This window comes from Lactuca sativa, chromosome 2 (assembly GCF_002870075.4).
Source record: "Lactuca sativa cultivar Salinas chromosome 2, Lsat_Salinas_v11, whole genome shotgun sequence".
Classification (NCBI taxonomy): Eukaryota; Viridiplantae; Streptophyta; class Magnoliopsida; order Asterales; family Asteraceae; genus Lactuca; species Lactuca sativa.
In genome coordinates this window covers 120,978,765-121,000,029 of record NC_056624.2, presented here as the reverse complement: position 1 = coordinate 121,000,029, position 21,265 = coordinate 120,978,765, and the positions used below count along the sequence as shown (strand labels likewise).

The window sequence follows — 21,265 nt, the reverse complement described above, 5'->3', positions numbered from 1 at the left end:
TTAGAGGATTTGGACCCAATTTGGCAAATTTGGCCATTAGCGGGATACTACTGGGCTTGGAAAGCCTACCTAGTGTTGGGCTTTTGTGTTGGAATTGGGCCTAATTTTGGATCATACCAGGCCAAGGGTAGAATGGTCATTTTACCCCATGCATGGATTAAGGATTATAGTATGGGACCTAATTGCTAATTGGGTATATTGGTTGGTATTGATAGCTCAGGAAGTAGACAGGACAGCAGCTAAAGACTTCTTTTAGGGAGCTTTTGCATTCAAGGTGAGTCTCATCACCATACCAATGGGTTTAAGGCACCAAGGTCAGCCCATTTTATGTTATGTAGTATGCTAGCCATTTTATGTTATGTAGTATGTTAGCCATTATGTGTTATGTGGTATGCGAGATGTTTCTGTGATATGCGGTATGCTAGTTAACTATGTGTTACTTGCATGGAAGACCATGGGAGAGCCCATGGTAACTAGATGTAAGACCCTGGGGACGAGCCCACGACTTTCCTATTAAAGACTAAGGGAGAGCCCATGGCACTTAGGTGTAAGACCATGTGGGGAGCCCATTGCATCCTGGAGTAAGACCCTGGGGACGAGCCCACGACATCCTCATATGTTTATACCTATGGCTTATGTGATTGATATGTGGTATGTGGTAGAGATAGCTTTTATAGCTAATATGATATGTACTGTGTGGATTGTGTGTGGGGTATGCTCTGGGGGACTCACTAAGCTTTGTGCTTACAGTTTGCAGTTTTGATTTCAGGTATCAACGTTTTGGAAAAGAAGAGCTCGGATTGATCGCAGTGCACACACCTATGGTTTCCGCAACGAATGATTCTGGGGATAAACTCTGATTAATGTTTTACTTAACGACGATTTGAAATGTTAGAAATAAATGGAATTAATGTTTTAGCTATATTTAAAATGAAATTTTTATCCTTGAATCTTGGGTCGTTACAAGTTGGTATCAGAGCCTTGGTTTGAGGGATTCGGACATACTTTCAGGTGTGTCTGAACTCAGCCTGAGGATCTGTAAAGCTTTCAAAAGAAAAATGTTTTAAGTAAAGAATTTTTAAGACAAGAAAGGGTGTGGTGCATGCAATCAGCCAAGCTCGAGTAAGTTTCCCCAGAATGCCCACATTTGTTATCTGTTATGATTTGATTATGAACCTGTGAATCACATGCTAGTTAGGGCTAAGGGAGATGCCTGTATATGTTGTATGAGCTGATAGATTTGCATGCTAGTGCTGAGCAGTCAGCAATAGGTTGGCCTGATATGTGGTGCTTGTAGCCATGAGGATATTGGATGTTATGTTGGAATGAGAATGATAAATGGTATTTGTAACTGCAATGTGTATGTTTTGAAAATTGTATACGGTTAAGATCTTATAGCCTTAGAATAGTTGATTTAACCTTATTTCCTACGGTCTTAGGGTAGAGTCTTTTCTTCGACAGTCTATTAGATCATGTTCTGTGTATAATTTGCATGCATAAGGCAGCCAACAGCGAGAGTGGATGTGGTCAGCAGAGGTTGTTGTATATGGGCCGAATGTTCTATGATAGTTTGTCGGTCAGAGGTTACCCTAGGGTCAGCCTAGGATGAGGTTAGCGACAGGTGTTACCTGCTTGCAGGATATATGTGTGGATAGACTAATTTGGCTGGTATATGCTGGTTATAATTTTCATTTTTTCTAGTTAAATGTTTCGATTTTCTTTTTTGCACTTTATTTTTCGCATTGCATTTAGAAAAAAATGAGAAAAGTCCAAAAATATTTCCTTTTATTTTCTGTTATTTGCATTATAAAAAAAAAAACATAAAGATTTTTTTTATTAGTTTTTTTCTGAATAAAAATTAAAAATTAAAAAAAAAATACATGGTATAATGACATTATTTGCATTCGATAACTACGTAAAGATGGAAAATGAAAGTCTGAAAACAACAAGATCGATAGCGGTAAGTGTAGTAACAGTTTCCATAACTATGGGATTGCAAGAGCAAAAATAGAATAGTTTTTAGACTAACTCTTCAAAACTTATGATTAAGAACCTGGTTCGATAACTCTTAGCCCCACAATACACGAACATATTTATCTTCACACGTTACCTTTCGGGATAACAGAGAGCTCTATATCGTATTCATACAACCAAAAAAAGAAATGAAGAAGCGAGAAAAAATGTGATATCTGAGGTCGTCGCAGGTATAAAAAAAAAGTCAAATTCGGTATTTAAGCAAATTTCAAGCACTTAACTGAAGAAATATCAAGAAATACACTAAGACGATTGAAGAAATTAAAGATGAATGCAAAAGATACAAAATTCAAGTTTCAATCAAGCCAAACGCCACCTCAAAGTCAAATATGGCGTAACTAAAGAACTATGTGATATGGTATATGATGCTCACGGGTTTAGGTGTAGTGTTGATGCAACGAGGTCATGTGATTGCATACACGTCGAGGCAGCTGAAGCCTCATGAGTCGTATTACCCTACACACAATTTGGAGTTGGGGCAGTGGTGTTTCCCCTCAATATTTGGCAACATTACCTCTATGGGGTCCATTGTACTATCTACACGAATCATAATATCTTGCGGTATTTGATGGATCAACCAAATCTGAACATGAGGCGATGCAGATGGTTGGATGTGGTGAAGGATTATGATTGTTAGATCCTTTATCACCCTGGGAAGGAAAACGTGGTGGCCGATGCACTCAGATGCAAGGTGGTCGCTAACTCTGGTTAGGGATTTATGTTTGAGGATGACAGTGATTACCCCATTATTAGAGCATATTCGAGAGGCCCAGATTGAGGGTATGAAGAAAGAGCACCGGAAGAGTGAGCACATTATGGGGCAGGTGGCTTCTATTGATTATTGTAGTCAGGGGTTATTGAACCTTCATCAGAGGTTGTGGGTTCCATATTAGGGTGTTGTGTGGTAGATTTGAAAGGAAGATGCACATAAGTCGAGATTCTCTATTCATCTCAGAGCGACAAAGATGTATAGATATCTTCGGCCTGGTTATTGGTGGCCATGTATGAAGCGAGATGTAGCATGGTATGCAGAGAGGTGCTTAATTTTTAGGAAAGCCAAGGTCGAGCATCAATTGCCCTATGGAAAAATGAAGTCGTTGAATATTCCCGTTTGGAAATGGGAGGAGATTACGATGAATTTTATGACTAAATTGCCCCAAACGACGCACGTTGGATTCGATATAGGTCATCGTGGATCGATTGGCTAAGTGCGCGCATTTTATTCCAATCCATGAGAGTGTCTCTACAGAGAAGTTGACAAATATCTATATTCGGGAGGTTGTGGCACACCATGGGGTGCCGATTTTTATGGTCTCGAATATGGATGTTTGGTTAACTTCCCGATTTTGGAATAGGTTCCATGAGGAGTTAGGTATTCGTTTGCACTTCAGTATGGATTTTCACCCACAAACAGATGGTCAGACTGAGCGGACCATCCAGACATTTGAGGATATGATGCGGGCATACTTTCTGGATTTTAGCGGTAGCTGGGATATGTATCTTTCGTTAGCGGAATTTTTGTATAACAGTTATTATGCCAACATCGATCGAACTCCTTTTGAGATGCTCTATGGGAGGAAGTGTAGGACCCCGGTATTTTGGGGTGAGGTTGGTCAACAGGTCATAGGGAGTATCGAGGTGGTACTCAAAATGACCGAGATGATTCAGCAGGTTCGTGGTAGACTTCAGATAACATAGAGTCGACAGAAAAGCTATACAAACAGATGTTGGTCAGACTTGGAATTCTAGGTCGGGGATATGGTACTCTTGAAGGTGTCACCTTGGAAAGGTGTCATCCAGTTTAGGAAGCAAGGTAAGTTGGGCCCCAGGTATATTGGTCCTTTCAAGGTTGCATCCCGGGTGGGGAGAGTAGCGTATTGATTAGATCTTTCGGAGGAGCTCATTCAAATTCATAGTACTTTTCATGTCTCTTAGTTGCGGATGTGTTTGTTTGATGATTCCGCAGTAGTTCTATTAGAGGATATTAAGGTGGATGATCGTCTGAACTACATTGAGAGACCGGTGGCAATCCTTGACCGGAAGACGAAAACTTTGAGAAACAAGGTTGTAGGATTGGTGAAGGTGCAGTGGCAACACCAGAAAGGTTCGGAGTGGACTTTGGAGCCTGAGGAAGGGATGAGGGAGAATTACCTAGAGTTATTAACGGAAACGGACTTTGAGGATGAAGTCTGATTCAAGAGGGTGAGAATTGTAACGCCCGAATCGTCAGGTAAACCTCTTTTGCAATTATCTTGATTATACATGGAGTAGACCGAAGTACGATGGGCGTATACAAGGTACGCACCACGTACTCCCATGCATGTGCGAATTGGGGATGCCCCCTGTGTACCCATGCGTATGTAGGGTGTACACAAGCTAGGAGCAAACCCTAATTTTTAGGGTTTTCACCCTATTTAAGCTCATTAAGTCCTTCAATTTCATTACCTTATCAGCCCCATTACCCCTTTGTGCTAATCTCAAAACCCTATCCATCTTGAGAGCATTCTTGATCTTGCAAAGAGTTTTTGGGTGTTATTTGTAATCTGAAGAAGAAGAAGAAGAAGAAGACTTGAGGATAAGATTGGTATAAGAAGGAGCTTGTAGATCCAGAGATTATTCATCATTTCTAGCTCATTGGAGGTATAAAAATCTGAAACTTGTTTATCTAGGTTTAGGGAAGAACTTAGCATCTTTTGGTCACATAACTTAGTCTCATGGATTGTGGACTACTCCAGACCATTTGAGCTATCCTTTTGGGCTCTTAGGGGTGCATGAAGTCATAAAAATCAAATCTTGGAGGTTATAACTCAACCATGCATGAGTTGGTTACCACTTAAGGGGGGTAGCAGGCTTAATTCATGGTTTGAGTCCCAATAAGTCATGCAAAAGCATAAAGTTTTCAACTTTATGGCTTAATACACTTTAATGACCTTGGATCTGAATTTGGATGTCAAAATCTTAATGGGTAAGACAATACAAGATGGATGGCTGTCTGACCAGTACGATGGGCGTACTCTTGAGTACGTCGCGTGTACTGGGCCAACGCCCCGATTTCGGATCATGCAGTGTACCCCGGGCGTACGAGCCAGGTATGTTGCGTGTACGAGCTTCCGTGGGACTTGGAAGTTTTGGGCTCGGGATTTGATGGGATTTTTGGGGGAGCTCACTAATCTTTGTGCTTACAGTTTTCAGTTTATGTTTCAAGTACTTCTAGCTCGAAAGGGAAGGGCCCAGCCTGATCGCACCGTATTCGCCTATATTTTCCGCATTACATTAGGATTTGTACTCTGATATTTTTACACTATGATGCACTTTTGGTTGTTTTGACATGTTTACTAGACATTCTGGAATGAATTGGAAATGAAAATTTTTTTCTGTGAATTTTAGGGTGCTACACAAAGATCTTGGTAACATGTGACCATCTCACATGAAACCATGGAATGAGTTTGCAAATCCCTTCTTGTAGATCATCGCTATCTAGAATATCAGTAATACTCACAAGCATCACTGCTTTCTAGGGATAAAAATCATAAGTCTCAAAGCTTTAGGACAACTCACAACTTTCAACCTAGCACACATTCATGTTTGACATCTCATTTCCAAATGAAATAGTTTGTCTCCATTTCTAAAAGTTCTTTACAAATACATTTTGTGAATATGTATATATATATATATATATATATATATATATATATATATATATATATATATATATATATATATATATATATATATATATATAGGTTCAAATGTTTTTGATAATTATTGTGTGCATGAATGCACCAATAGGAATTCAGGAAAAAATAAATACTTAAATAATCAAAATAAGGCTAGATATGTAATTTTACATATAAAGTAAATAATAACCAAAATTAAATCTCTTAATTTATGGATCAAATCCCTTAAACGAGGCCATCGATTTAGCAAACCTATAGCACCACCACCGATTCCCCCTTTTCTTTACGAATCATCGTCTACAACAACCCTTCGTTGTTGCCTCGTTTCCGTCGGTCCTCCACTTGCCGCTGTTAATCGCTCGAAGTTCACCACCGTTCTCGCTACCCTCTAAAAACTCTATAACATAAACATACATGCTCAATTGAATAGTTCATCAATTAGGTTTTCTTATATTACAGGTAATTTTGATTATTGAGTTTTTGATTTGGAAAAATATGATTATGTAGTTTTGGTGTTTGTTGAAAATGGTTTAAAATTTTAAACGTTTTGGGAAATTAGCAAAACGTTGCTATGTATTTATTGTAATCGAAGATTGGTCATGGCAATTCAAGAACCCAACATTGCGATTATTAAGGTTAGTTTGATATTTTACTTATATTTTTGTTCTTGCATTTGAATTTAATTAGGGATTTTAGTTGTAATCTTGATTCTATTCGTAGCTTCTTTTTATCTTCGTATGTTTTTTTAATACAAATCCATGTTGTAGTTTTTTTTTAAAATAAAAGGAATTATTAATTTTTTCCACCATTATATTGACAAAATTCGTATGGTGTCAAAACTGATACAAATTCTATAAGAATATTGAAAATCATTCTTGGAGAATTTTTACAGTATCATTCTTGTAGAATAAACATGTTTCTTGATAGCTATTAGACTCTAGGTAATATTATGTTAGAATAATTCATTAATTTGGTGTATTTTATGTTTTTGGAGTCTTTTTTCGATTTAAAATTGGTGGTTCAAGGTTTACATTCTATCAAAATGGTTCAACAAGTTCACACTTCTTTAAATACTTTATATTAACTGTAACATCCGGAATTTCGGGTATGATAGTCTGTGTTTCAATTTTGAGGATTTAGGAGGGACTCGACGAGTCGTAGGTCTGACTCGCCGAGTCACGTCGAGTTAATCACGTGGATTTAATGAGAGGATTCGACGAGTCCAAGTATGGACTCGCCGAGTAGGTATTAGGCAGAGAAAACCCTAAGTTCCGGGGTTGGAGCCTATTTAAAGGAACTTATGACCTTAGATGCGCCTCATATCTCCTGTGAGAAACCCTAAATCACCATTGGAGCCAAGGGAGAGTTCTTATGATTAAATCAAGTAATTATGGTGGGATTTTGCAAAGGAAGAGAAGGGATTCAGCTAGAAGGATCAAAGGAGGTTGTTATTCTGAGACATCTAAGCAAGCATCTCCATTCTGAGGTACTATTTCACCCCTTCCTTCTGTTTTGTGTAGAATCATTGAATCTAGGGTTTTCTTATGCCTTCTTTAGCTTGAATTCGAAGCATATGATGTCCCAAGGTGGAATTCTTCATAGATTTGGACCTTAAGAGGTACAGAGAGTCCTATCTATCCTGCTTTATGCTATTCCTCTGGAGATATGAACCTAGGTTGCCATTTTAGAAGCTATTTCACCAAAAGAAGCCCTATGAGTGTTGCATGAGTGTAAAGGTTGGACCTTTACGTGATTATTGTGTATTGGAAGGTCAGATCTATAGGTTAGAGAAGCAGATCTGACCTCAGAAGGTCTTTTGAGTGTTGCCATGGAGGGAACTCGTCGAGTCCATAAGGGGACTCGACAAGTCGAGTCGGGTTACCCCGCGATTCGTGACCAGTGGTAACCCGTCGATTGAAAGTTTAAATCGACGAGTCGAGTGAGGATTTATGAGGATTAAGAGGACACGCATGGACTCGCCGAGTCACACGAGTGCACTCGACGAGTTTGGTCAAAGTTTGACCGTTGACTAGAGTTGACTTCAGTTGACCTTAGGGTTTTGGTCAAGATGGTTCAAGAGAGGGCAGGGAGGGGTAGAATGGTCTTCTACCCATTCTATAGAGATGAGGACAAGAGGAAGTATTAATTAGAAATGTTTGCCTTATGTGTTAGGCGGAGGCACGATCAAGGTTATCAAGCCAGAAGGTTTACTAGACATCATGTGAGGTGAGTCTTCTCACTATATTTTACCTAGAGTGGTAATTATGTGTGACCGGAAGGTCGTATGTGCTATGATGAGTACGTGATGCATGTTGTTACATGATATGTATGTGCTATTTTATGTTATGAGTATTATGATATGTACTGGAAGGTCAACAGTGTATGGACCGGAAGGTCAACAGGGTATGGACTGGAAGGTCAATATGGTATGGGCCGGAAGGTCAATATGGTACGGACCAGAAGGTCGGCAGAATAGGACCGGAAGGTCAGAGAAGTGGGACCGGAAGGTCTACCAGGATTGTGGGACGGAAGTCCCCTAAGACACATTGACCGGAAGGTCTTGTAGAGTTGTAGCCTTGAGTGGCATATGTGTTGTATGTGGTATTTTGGGGAACTCACTAAGCATTTATGCTTACCGTGTTGTGTGATATGTGTTTCAGGTACTAGCGAGGATCGTGGGAAGGCGCTGGCATGATCTATACACACTGATGAAGATCCATATGTTTGAGATTCTGGGATATGATTTATGAGATAACATTAGATGGAATGAGTTTTGAAATTATTTTATGAAATTTATTATGTTTGGAATGAAAAATTGTTTTGAGATTTTACGTCGTTACATTAGTGATTTGTTTTCCATTGGAGAATCTTCTTCCTACTTACTGTTCCCTTACGAAGATGGTTTATATATTCTAATTGTTTTTTTCCTTAGTCACCTTTTGTGTTAACGTGATCTTTTCATGTATTTATATTTCAAATGTTTTGTTCGTTGGGTATATTCTTGATAATACAAATTCTTTAAGAATATTCAAAACCATTCTGCAATAGTAATTTATTCTGTAAGATTATTTTTTTTGGTTTATGATAGAATTGTAGTTAATTATTTATATGTTTAATGTGCAGTTGTTACAAGCGTATCGCTATAAAATATTTTGTGATGAATTTGTGATAGAAATAGCTTGAAGAATGGCTTGAAGACCTGATGGGAAAGGCTTGTAGAATGAATTAAAGAATGACCACACTCATTGTTTAAGAATGTTGTTATTTTTTAAGAAATACACTTGTTATTCTTTCAGAATGATGTTATTATTCAACGAATCACAATCATACAATGTAATTATTTGGTATATTATTAGTTCAAGAATCGATTTTGTGTATTTTCCGAATGTATTTACTAGTTTATGGTTAGCATTCTGTCATTCTGACAGAATAAAATCGAAAAATATATTTACTAGTTTATGGTTTGCATTCTATCATTCTGACAAAAATAAAATCGGATTTTTAAATTTGTATTAATTAAAATATTCAGATTTTTTAAAATAAATGAATTAATTATCCCTAAAAATCTGAAAATTTCCTTTTTTAGTATAGTTAATTGACCAATATGCCCTAGGCTGAAATTTGTGTGATTATATGGTACATGTTATCCTATTCTAATATCATAGACACTTAGATCATGACATTTGATTCTATTTCATCCGGTGGTCCAGATCTGTGCATTCTGACACATAATAATTAGTAAAAACAAAATAATCTAAGCCTATATATATATATATATATATATATATATATATATATATATATATATATATATATAATTTTATGTAGTGGATGTATATAAAAATTCAATAAATGATGATAATAATTAACCTCTAATTTTATGACTATTTTAATGGCCTTAAAATAATTATTAATTAATTATAGAGTAAATTACAGTTTTGGTCCATGTGGTTTGGTCAGATTCACACATTTAGTCCTATCTTTGAAAAATTGACAAGATATATTCCTATGGTTTAAAGAAATCACACTTGTATTCCCTGGTCCAGATAAAAAGACAATATTACCCTTTCTAATTTAAATTTTCTTTTTTCTGTTACTCATTTATATTATTATTAATTAATAATATGAAATAAATAAATAATGTCTTGGTTTGATTAATATGACATTATAGAAATCACCCACTTCACCTCAACACCCATCCTTATGTTGTCCTTCTTCTTTCTGTCTTCCTCCCCCATTACCCTTAGACGGATCGGTATGGGCCACAACGAGAAACGATTTGGCTGAGGTGGCGCATGAAAACACCGTCATAACCGGGGGGAGGGGGACACCGCCCCCTACTCGTTGAATCTCGTTATGTCTTCACTCGTGGCTGTTACCACGGATCGCAACGGATGAAATTTTGAATGTTAATTACTTCGACCGTTTGCAAACTGTCAAAACTTAAATAAAAAAATTTACTTTTTTATCCTTGTAAATACTATTTTAACCTATTTTTTAAAACCTTTACCTCATTCTCTCTATATCTTATACATATATTTTCTTCAAATTTTTAAAAAATGGAGCAAAACCCAAACACCCCCCCCCCTCCATCATCAAAGCCAAACACAAGCTCGCCTCTCGGACTTGCGGATTATGAAAATTATATCAATATTTATCGTCTTAAGGATCACCACAAATCTCATACCAAGGCGCCGCTTTCAATCCCGCTTCACCGCCACTGCAATTTTCCAACTCACCTTACCTTCAACAAAATTTAATTGGTCAAAACCCAAATTTACAACAAAATCTTTTCCCTACTTTTGCTTCAATGCAACAAACAACCAACCAACCATCACCTACAACACAACCATCAGTTGAAGTGGAAGCGAGAAGTAGTAGGAGAGGCAAAGGGAAAGGGAAATCGATAGCGGTTGAAATAGAAAATGCAGACGTTCCACAATAGTGGACACCGGAGGAGGAATATGCTTTGACGGCGGCTTGGTGTGCTACTTTAAAAGATGAACTCCGCGGAATTTCAATGGAATAAAGAAAGGAGCTTAATGGGGGTGGGATGCGTGACAAGTTTCACGCTATTTTAAAGAAAATTTCGTATCACAAAATGACATGTTGAGTAGCAAATGGGGTCAAATAACTAAGCGGTGCAACAAATTCAACGGTATTTACAACCAGCTTCAGGCGCAACAGCAAAGTGAAACCAACGACTTCAATTTGTTAAAATCTACTAAGGAACAATATCGGATCAATATGAGACATGTTTTCGACTTTGAAAAATCATGGGAGTTGTTGTGAGTGGATCCAAGGTGGAATAAAATGCCTACATCGTCGGAGGTTCAATACAAAAGGTCTCGAAAATCGAGCTCGGTCGACGTGTTGGACGTACGGACTCACATCAACCTAAACGCCGACACCGATGAGATCCCAGATGATATCGAAGAGATATCCCCACCACAAAAACCGTCCAGATGCGAAAAAGAGAGGCACGATGCAAGGTATGTAGATGAGGTTGAGGCGAAAGCAAAAGAGGTGACGGAAATGAGAGCGAAATTCAACGAGCACAATTTATTAATAAAAGAAAAAAATGACTTGAAACGTCGTCATTTGGAGTTCCTAGAAAGGCAAGCACGGGAGAAGCAGGAGCAAAGAGATAGAGAGCTAATGACATAACAATTGTCAATTCTCCAGACTAGCGAGGAGGGTTTGGCGCCTTAAGATCTAGCGGTGCTACAAGTCATGAAAGATCAAATTAGGAAGAAGTGTTTGGGTTAACTAGGATTTTAGGAGTAATTTGAATGCTATTTTAGTTATGATTTTTGTCACAAATAGCCTTTTTAGCTAAGAAATTATGTCTTCATGTAAAGATCAACTCTTGTATAACTTGTAATCTAAGTTGATGTCAAGTACTATGCTTATTCAAAATCAACCATTTGAATCAAAACTCCTGAGTGAAGTTCAAAACCTAATTCAACACATCTCATATACTCAACTATGGGTTTGAAACCCTAATATCCACGCTCAAACATTTTAATGAGCCATGAATCAGCTATTGGGCCTAATGGACCACTAAAACCTCAACTTGATTCTTTTTAAGCTAAGAGTCTTCAATTGGGCCCTAATTGGACCCACATTCATTAAATAATATCATTTTGGGGCCATAAGACTTCTCATAGGCCTTATTGGGCCTAAAATGTCTCACTTTGTCATCATGGACCGTAAATGATTTTCTTGAACCCTAATGGGCCGTAAACTCCTTTTCCCCATCATTATTAGGTCGTAAACCCTCATAAGGGCCCAATGGACCGAAAATCTTCAACTTGGGCATCATAATTTCGAATATAAGCAAGCATGGCCCAAACCCTTCCCTTCTCTTTCCTCCCCCCCCCCCCCCCCCTTATTCTCGGCTATACTACAAAATATATATATATATATATATATATATATATATATATATATATATATATATATATATATATATATATATATATATATATGGGGAAAATTATGAGGAAGACACCTCACCATTGCATGGTGTGTATCCATGCTTAATATCCATCAAATATCCATGTTAAACTCATTTATCCATGCATGTCCCATCTTACTTCTCTCTTATCTCTCTCTTCTTCTTATTCACAGCCAAAGCCCCCTTCACTCACCATTCTCCATTCCACACTTCCAACACTACAATCCTCCTCTCAAAGCCATCTAAGATTCTCTCATTTCCATCCCTCAAAATTTCGTAAACGAAGGTGTGTTCACCAAGGTTTTCTTCAATGATCATCACTCATTTGGTAAGCTACTCTTTAAGCTTGATGATTTACTTCATTTTATGATAATCTTCACTCCTTAACATATCATTTCGTGATCCATGCCCTTAGATCCATTTTAAGTTCGAAAACTCCACTCAAGAAGCTTCTAGGGCCGAGATCTCATCTATCCTCCATCAAAAACCGAAATCTCCAAAGCAAAGTGAGTTCATACCCATTATTTTTGGTTTTTACTATGTTTTGGGAGAGAATAAAAGTTGTTTTGTGTAGATCTATGTGTGTATGCATGATTTTGTGTGTTTTTCATGATATATGTGTGATTATGTGTTATAAACTCCATGAACTTGAAGACATGTTAAAATATGATGATAATTGTAGAACATAACATCTATTGAAAACTTATTGTGTAAATAAAGGTTTTAAAATACTTCAAGGTTGCTTAAAACCAAGAAAAGTACATAAAAGGGTCAAAAATGACAAAATAATCAAAAATGAGGTTATTATATGTAACTCGCGGCTTTAAGGGACTAAAAAGGATTGTTTTTTTTATAAATATGATTCCTTATGGCATTTGTGATTTTAAAAGGGTTAAAAGGATAAATGTTCTCAAATGGGCCTCATTTTTGGGCTTTCATAGTTTTGGGCCAAAAATTGTAAATTTTTGGACTTTTGTGGCTTAAGTGTCATTTTCAACTAAGTCGTGCCAAAAATGTAAATTTTTTATAAGAAGAACTAAAAATATAAATTTATTAAAACTTGGGGCAAAAAGATAAATGTATTTATAAATGGGCCGACAATGCACATGTTCATAAAGTGATAAAACTAAGCCAAAAATGATATTTTTGACAAAAGTGAGTTAAAGATGTTATTTTTACTAAAACTAGCCTTAAATGTAAACTTTGGCCTTAAAGGACCTAAAATGTCATTTTTACCAAAAAGGTGCCATAATTGTAAATTTTCGATTTTTAGGACCAAAAATGACCTTTTACAAAAAGGTGGGCTTTTATGTCATTTTGGTAAACAACGAAGCTTAAACAACCAATGTAACAAACCACAGATCAATTAGGTCATTTATACTTTTATTGGACATGAAATATAATTTACATGCTTAGTGGCCTTAGTTGTCCACTTATATGTTTATTGGGCCTGGAATACACCTTATATGCACGTTGGGCCTGAAATATAATTTACATGCTTAGTGGGCCTTAGTTGTCCACTTACATGTTTATTGGGCCTGAAATATATCTTTCATGTTTATTCGCGTAAATTTGATTAAGGATCTAGTGAGACGTTTGGTTTGGCACCAAATGAGTGTACAAATGTAGCCTGTAGTTATAACTAGAGTCTCCCGGAGAGAGAGCAAGAGTTTGTGTATAGATCTATACGGGGGTGACACCCCACACCTGAGCTATTCGCTACAGTTAGACTAGGCCAGTCTAGGGTGACAAACCTTATCTTAAACAAGTAGACGTCTAATAGACGTCATGACAGGCGAAATTCTCATTATTAAGTATGGTTAAAACGGATCACTTAGAGGAATTAACATCATTATAAAATTTACGGGAAACAACCTTTTTTGGATAACACGGTAACCTACACGCACTGGTACTCAACCTCGGGTGTTGAGATTCCAACATTTTTTTTATAGACAGACAACTTCGGGTTGTCTGGGGTCATTCTCTTTACATTCTCATAAACATTAACACACATGCATTAATACAAGATCGGACACAAACATTTCAAACCGCTTTTCGGAAAATATCGGATTTTCTGGTGTTTACAAGTAATACAATACATTATTTTTTAAACATGCTTATGAACTCACCAATATTATATATGTTGACCTTTTTAAATTAACTTGTATTCTCAGGAAATCGTTGAGCAGGAAATAGTTGATGTAAACAATGACTGTGGTAATATTACACGTGTGATGATGATGATGTTATGTTTCAATTATATACACTGTGATGATACTACCAGAATGAAGTTGCCCAAGCCCCCAGACGTGTCCGCCGTCTGGTTCGGGGGTGTGACAATTTTAGGTTTAAAATTATGTTTTTTTTTTTTATTGTAATCGTAATTTTAGATTTATTATGTTCTTTTTTAATTTTATGTTTTATAAAAATATATTCATGTTAGTGATTAAAAAAACACAAAAAAAACGAAAAAGTAAAAAAAAAAAAACAAAAAAGTAAAATAAATGAAAAAAAAAACTCAAAATTATAAAAAAAAAAAAAAAAAAAAAAAAAAAAACATATTTATTCTCAAAAAGCTGGTGTTGCATCTTGGTGCCCACACCCAATTACTTAACCTCCAACCCTAGAAAAAACATGATCTTAATATAACTTTCAACCTTTCAACCCCAACAGTTAAGAAAGATAGAGGAGAGAGTTAGCAAAGTAAGAGCAGGTAGGTGGCGTTACTGGGAATGGTGATTGGTGTCTCATATTCTTTCCTTCCCCTTCCTCTAACCCTTTATCATCTTCTATACATCTCGCATCTCCACAGACTAACACCATCTTTATACCATTATCGCATCCCAATAACACAAAATACTACTCATTATGTGTAACAACCCGTTATTTCAGGTCAATGTAATGTCTAAAAGTCGAGTCTTGTAATCTCTTTGTGAAGTAATAAGAATATCATAGAAAATGAAATGTTCAAAAAAAAACTCCGTTTGAGTACACTATATGGTAGATATCGTGATAAGGTTTCCAAAAATATAAAGAACACTAAAATCCGAGTTATAACGAAGGAGTTATGACCAATCAAAGATTCGTAACACTACCGGTAAAGCGTTATTAAGCATAAAATGAGAAATTTCAATAAAATACTTTTTAGCCTTAGGTATCTAAAAGAAAGTCGTAGATATCATTAAACCGCGAACATACATAAAAAGAACGCCCAAATCTGAATTCGTATGAGGAAGTTATGATTTTACGAAGTTTCTGACCTAGCAGTAGACAGCTAAAGACTCGAACTAGAGATCGAGCGATATTTAGCTAACACAACCTACACGAAAGTTGAAGACCTGGACCATATGAATACAATGGTAAAAAGACAGATAAAATCGGACGCCGGATGAAGAAGTTATGGATTTTTAACGGACTTTTCTAGTCCTGGCCTGCTAAAAAGGTATTATTAAATATAAAGTCAAAACTAGCCGACGGAGTCTAAATGAGAGTTGTAGAGTACAGTCTCACCTACGCATGGATATAAAGAATGCCAAAAACGGAGCTCGTATGCGAGAGTTACGGAATTTAGATGTTCTGTAAATCGAGTTACGCCCCGCATAAAGGGGTACGCCCAGCGTACCAGGCGATAAGGGCGTAGTCCCTTCGGCAGCATACATCCCATCGTTCGTCAGGAGGTTGACGTAAGCGCTGACGTACGCTACGCCCCGCGTAAGAGCGTACGCCCAGCGTACAGAGGCAGTTCAGCCTCCTATAAAAAGGGAGGCTAGGGTTCCGAGTTTCTTGTTCAATTCTTCTCTTTTCCCGCGCTTTTTCTCTGCGTTTTTCCAATCGAAGCCATCCCAACACCCCGGTTTTCATACTCAAGATCAAAAGGAAGTTCTACACTCCCGAGATTCCCGAGAATTCAACTCTCACTAGTCGAAGTTCTGCTCGATTCTTCTCTCGACTACTTCAAAACAACCACTTCAATCAAGTGAGTTCATACCCCCATTTTATACACCTTCAAATACTTTATAATGTACTTTTAATACATTTCGGGGGAGTATACAAGTAAACACACGGTTAATCCCGAGTAAAAACGTGATAACTCTTATACTTTGCATGCATTAGATTTATACAAAATGCATAATATCCAGGGTAGCCATCCTTGTTAAACCATTTTATGCATTCAAATAACTTATGATTTATGCTTTGTCAAACATTGTGAAAGAGGATAAACATTGCATACAAAACTATTATTTTAATACAAACTTAGTTGAGAATCCGTGAGACGATTACATCTTCAATGCTACATTTTTGTTAAAAGGTACTACCTAAAGTCCTATCTATTATAACCAGGGTCTCCCGTTTGGAGAGCGTGTCAAATGTGTATAGATTTATACGGGAAGTCATGATCCCGCGCCCTGACTGTTAGCTACAGTCCTTTGGGTGATAGTTTGTCATAACGTTTCAACGCCTGAAGACCGTCGCCACAGGCATATTATGTTTAGTATGGTTATAAAACTCACCGGATAGACAATTATTATGGTGTTCTGATTTTATGAATGAGTAGTTATTAAAACTATTCTTCATCTAACAAGTGCGATCTTCTTATAGCTTTATTATATAAAACTATGCCTCTACCTCTTAAGCATTTCAGTTGCTTGCGATTTTCGGTCTTGAACATTAGAGATTATCTGTTACTTTAGGAAAATAAGGGATTTTCCTGTATCCAAAACAATCAACTAATAGGAAAATAAGGAATTTTCCTAGTACAACTATTTACAATTCACAACACGAACATTCATATGCATTTTATACTTTTATAAGGAAATAAGGGATTTTCTTGGAAAACGCACGAACTTTGGAATGGTATACATTTTCGCAAAACCGCTTATGAACTCACCAACTTAATTCTTGACACTTTTTCTTTGAAATAACTTGTATTCTCAGGGAACCGTTAAGCAGGTTTGGAAACCAACTTTTGGGGATTAACGCTCTGACGTTAATTACTTCTTTTGAAAGATGTTTACGTATTTATCTTTTGAACATGTAACAAATACAATTATGTAAACATTTTTGATACCTTTATATATATGGTGGTGTGTACTTTCCTTACTATTAACTGTTATGATACTGAATATGATGTCCTCCACCCCCGAACGTTTCTGCCGTTCCGGTTTGAGGGTATGACATTATGTGTACGGTGACACCTCTATTCATTAAGAACACCCAGAAACCCATGTTCATTGTTGTTGTAATCCAGAGATATTGTGTATTTTGTTCTTAGGAGCAGCTTGCAATCTGGTAATGATTCTTTAAGAAGTGATGTGGTAAAGCATAAAGGTTATGATTATGATGCAGACAATAGTAAAGAACATGGTAACTGGATTCATTGATTTGGTTGTATTTATTTTGGAGAAACAATTGAGAAAAAGATAAGGCTACGGTGGTGATGGTGACAATATTTCATTAGATGCTTTTTAACTTGCACATTAGTTGTTTGTAGAAATGTCTCTATGTGACCATCATCAGAAACATCACATGTATCACACACGTATCACCCTGAAGCTGTTATTAGTGGTGTTTAAGAACTTCCTTCTAATATTTGGGAAGTATGGTGTATTGTGTTTGAGAGGTTGACTGGAAATCCATTTTCGTTTTGTGAAAAAGAATTATCTTGGTGTTTGGCTATATAAGGGCTGACCAGGGACTACAAATTAGAACAACGGTTGAAGATGATGGTGGTTCATTTGTTGATGTTGTTGGTTTGATGATGTAGAGATAATGAATGGCTTGTGATGTGGTGGTGGTTTGTAGACCGATGCTTGATTTCATATTGTTTACAAAGAGTAGATCTTCACAAGTTATGGTCGGAGATAGTAAATTTGGTAGCCGGAAATCAAAATGGAGGTGGTGGTGAAAAAGACAGAAGAAGACGATATGATGGGTTGAGGTGGGTCTAAATGGGCCCTTTATTAATTACTATTATTAATACCGTAAAAAAAACAGAAAACAAAAAAATAAATAAATAAATAAAAAGGGTAATATTGTATTTTTATATAGGCCAAGGATCATGGGTGGAGTTTCTTTAAACCATGATGGTCCTATCAAATTCTCAAAAGGTTAGCCCAAATTGCTAATTTAAACAAAACCAAATTGGACCATTTCTATAATTTATTTATCATAAAATAAAATTCAAGTGTGCTTACAAACAGTAACAAGTACTAAGCTTAGCCAAACCACTTTTTCTTTGGCCGGCTGGTTTTAATCCCTGGCTTCTATTCAAGCCGGCTTGGGTTTTTGGAGTTGCGGCTTTAGTTTACTTTATCATCAGCTAACCCCTTTTTATGGCTAAAAGTATCGGCTCCACCGCTTAAATCCCCTAAATCACAAAACGATAATCTGTGCTTGAATTTCCATTTTGCTGGTGTTCCTGGTGGTGGCCAACAAAAGCCCTAAATCGATTTCAATCGTATACGCTGCATCTCCATTCAACATTAACGATATGTCAAACCTTCCTTGTATCTCTCTCGTCGGGTTTGCACCCCTCCCAAACCTCCGATTTCATTTCATCGCCTTCAATCAAATCGGCGCCAACGTGAAAGGAAGACAATCTGTTGGTCCGGAACGAAATCACGACTACCAATGAGGACGACGATCAACCAGATTCTGATATTGACTTTGAATCGAACTTGGACTCGGAGTCGGATTCGGGGGTATTCAGTGTATTCTTCAGACGATGAAAGCGGAAACGACGATGAGAGCCGGCGGAGACAATCGACCAATGAGGTCGACGCCTACTACTCCTTTGCATTTCACTTTCTTCTAGGTAACACTCGATCATCAGAGGAAGAAACTTTGGTATAAAATTCTCAGTATCTCTTTGTGTGTTGCAGATAGTAGTGGTTGTTGCTGACACTGTTTGTTTTCAAAAAGGTATTGTATCTTTTTGCTTATTGAGTGTAGCAGATTGGTCTTCATTCCCAACAATATCAGTAAGCTCTTCATCATCTTGTAGCGAAAATATGTGAGTTAATGTAATCTGAATTAATTGTACATGCTTTGGGATGTGGATTATGGAATAGTTGTAATTGGAAATTGGATTGGTGTACATCTTTCATTTCTCGATGTTCTTCGTTTGAAGTAGATGAATATGTGTGAGGCTAACTTCTAATTATTTGTTTGCAATAAACCTTTCTACCATCGGACCAATCATCAATTTTCCCTCCATAATTATGAAGGAGTAGCCTGGTGTTTTTTCTTTTTTTTTTTCTTTTAGAAATTGAGTTGATAAGTTGCAAATTACGCAGGTTTTTTTTATTGTTTTATAGAAATTAGATTAATTACTTTCATAATGAAATTGGTATTAAATGTTTCAGTTTTAATGTTTTAGGGATTATATTGTGCAGTTTGCTAAAAAAAACAAGATTAGTTTTGCCGTTTTCAAAAACTAATTAATATGTTTATTGGTATTAGTAGGCTAAAAAACTGGTGGCCCTTCAGGCTCCTTAAGGGGTCTATTTAGTATTAATGAAGATTTAGTCGAATTCTAGTTCAAAATCCATTTCAAAGGTTAATGAAGCTCTATTTGCTTTATTTGAAGAACTACTTATCCATATTGATTTAAACAACATCAAAACATGATTCCAAATTTCAGATTGGTGATTAATTGATAAATTAATGATATGATCCAATTTAAAATGAATCAAATCATCAATTTCATCCTAAAAAGGTTTTAAAACTTCATTAAAATCTCAAATTTTCCAATACAAAGCTTGACAATTTTTTTTTTATCTAAAACACTGTCGTTTTATTTTATTTTTGTTCAGAAAACCATTTATTTTTCTTTTAGAAAACCATGCATATTTCTTTTTTTTTTTTCTGAAAAGACACTCGTATAAAAAAAAGAAAAAAAAACACATTTTTTAAAGAAAAATAATACTAATACAACATAAATTATAAGCAGTTAAAAGAGTTTATTAACGGCTAGATATAGGGGTGTCAAACGGACAATGTTTTATGTAACACGAACACGACAAAACATGATGTATTTTTTTAACTAACATGAAAACGAACCACTTAAAAAACGACAAACACGACAATGATAATATAATATAACAATTAGTTTATTTAATTAATATTTAATCATATATAACAAGACAAACAAATGTTAAATCATGTCAATTTCGTATCGAAATTTGAACATGAACACGACACGACATCGTGTTTTTTCCAATTGACATAAACACGAATTTGAATTTCAATTTCGTTTATTGTTGTGTATTTTTGTCGTGTCGCGTCATCAATTCACAGTGAGAGTTGATTTGTGTTTGAATAGAACTGAACCTTTTTCTTACTTGAAATTTTTGATTTTTTTATTTTGAAATTTCCGGCTTTTATAAATAAAAAAGCAAACTAAATAGAAATATGTGATTTTTTGGATAAGTGTATCCTTTGGTTTATTTTTTCTTGATTCTTAAATATAAAAAAACAAACTAAACCAAAATAATTGGGTTTTTAAATAAATGGTTTGTTTCGTTTCTTTTTTAACTTTTATATATAAGAAACTAAACTAAACTGAAATAATTGGTTTTTCTTTTTTTTTTTTGGTATGATTTTTGTTTTTTTATAGAGTAAGTTACTGAAATCCTCCCTATGATTTGATTAAAATTACGTGTTTGGTCCTTAACCTTTTTTTTTTGCACTCGGACCATCCTTATGGTTCGGTTTTGTTACGGATTTAGTCTTTATCAGAAGTGTAATGACATTAATACCCTTATATATTTCCTTTTTTTGATTTTGTAAGTTATTTATTATTTTTTTTAAAAGGAAAAAAAGGGATTGTGTGTCCCTTTCTCCTTTCTCTCCCAACAACCTGCAACACCACTACCACCTCATCGGCCACTTGCACCACCACCCACCCATCATAATCAGGGGCGGACCTAGGGGTGGTCCACGATGGCACCGGCAACCCCTAACATTTTCGGCCGTAGTGGAATTTTTTTTGAAAATTTTCGAATTTTTTATTTTTTCTACTACCGTGCAACCCCTAACTCTTCCGTGCAACCCCTACTGTAAAATCCTGCATCCACCCTGATCATAATCATCG

At 36.2% G+C, this 21,265-nt stretch overlaps 1 long non-coding RNA gene across 1 annotated transcript; it reads left to right on the top strand.

Annotated features, from left to right (window-relative positions):
* Window positions 1-17,910: 17,910 nt before the first annotated feature.
* On the top strand, window positions 17,911-19,284 carry LOC111887743 (uncharacterized). Its single transcript, XR_002848893.3, has 2 exons — window positions 17,911-18,985; window positions 19,053-19,284. It is a non-coding gene; the product is annotated as an uncharacterized LOC111887743 (long non-coding RNA).
* Window positions 19,285-21,265: the final 1,981 nt, after the last annotated feature.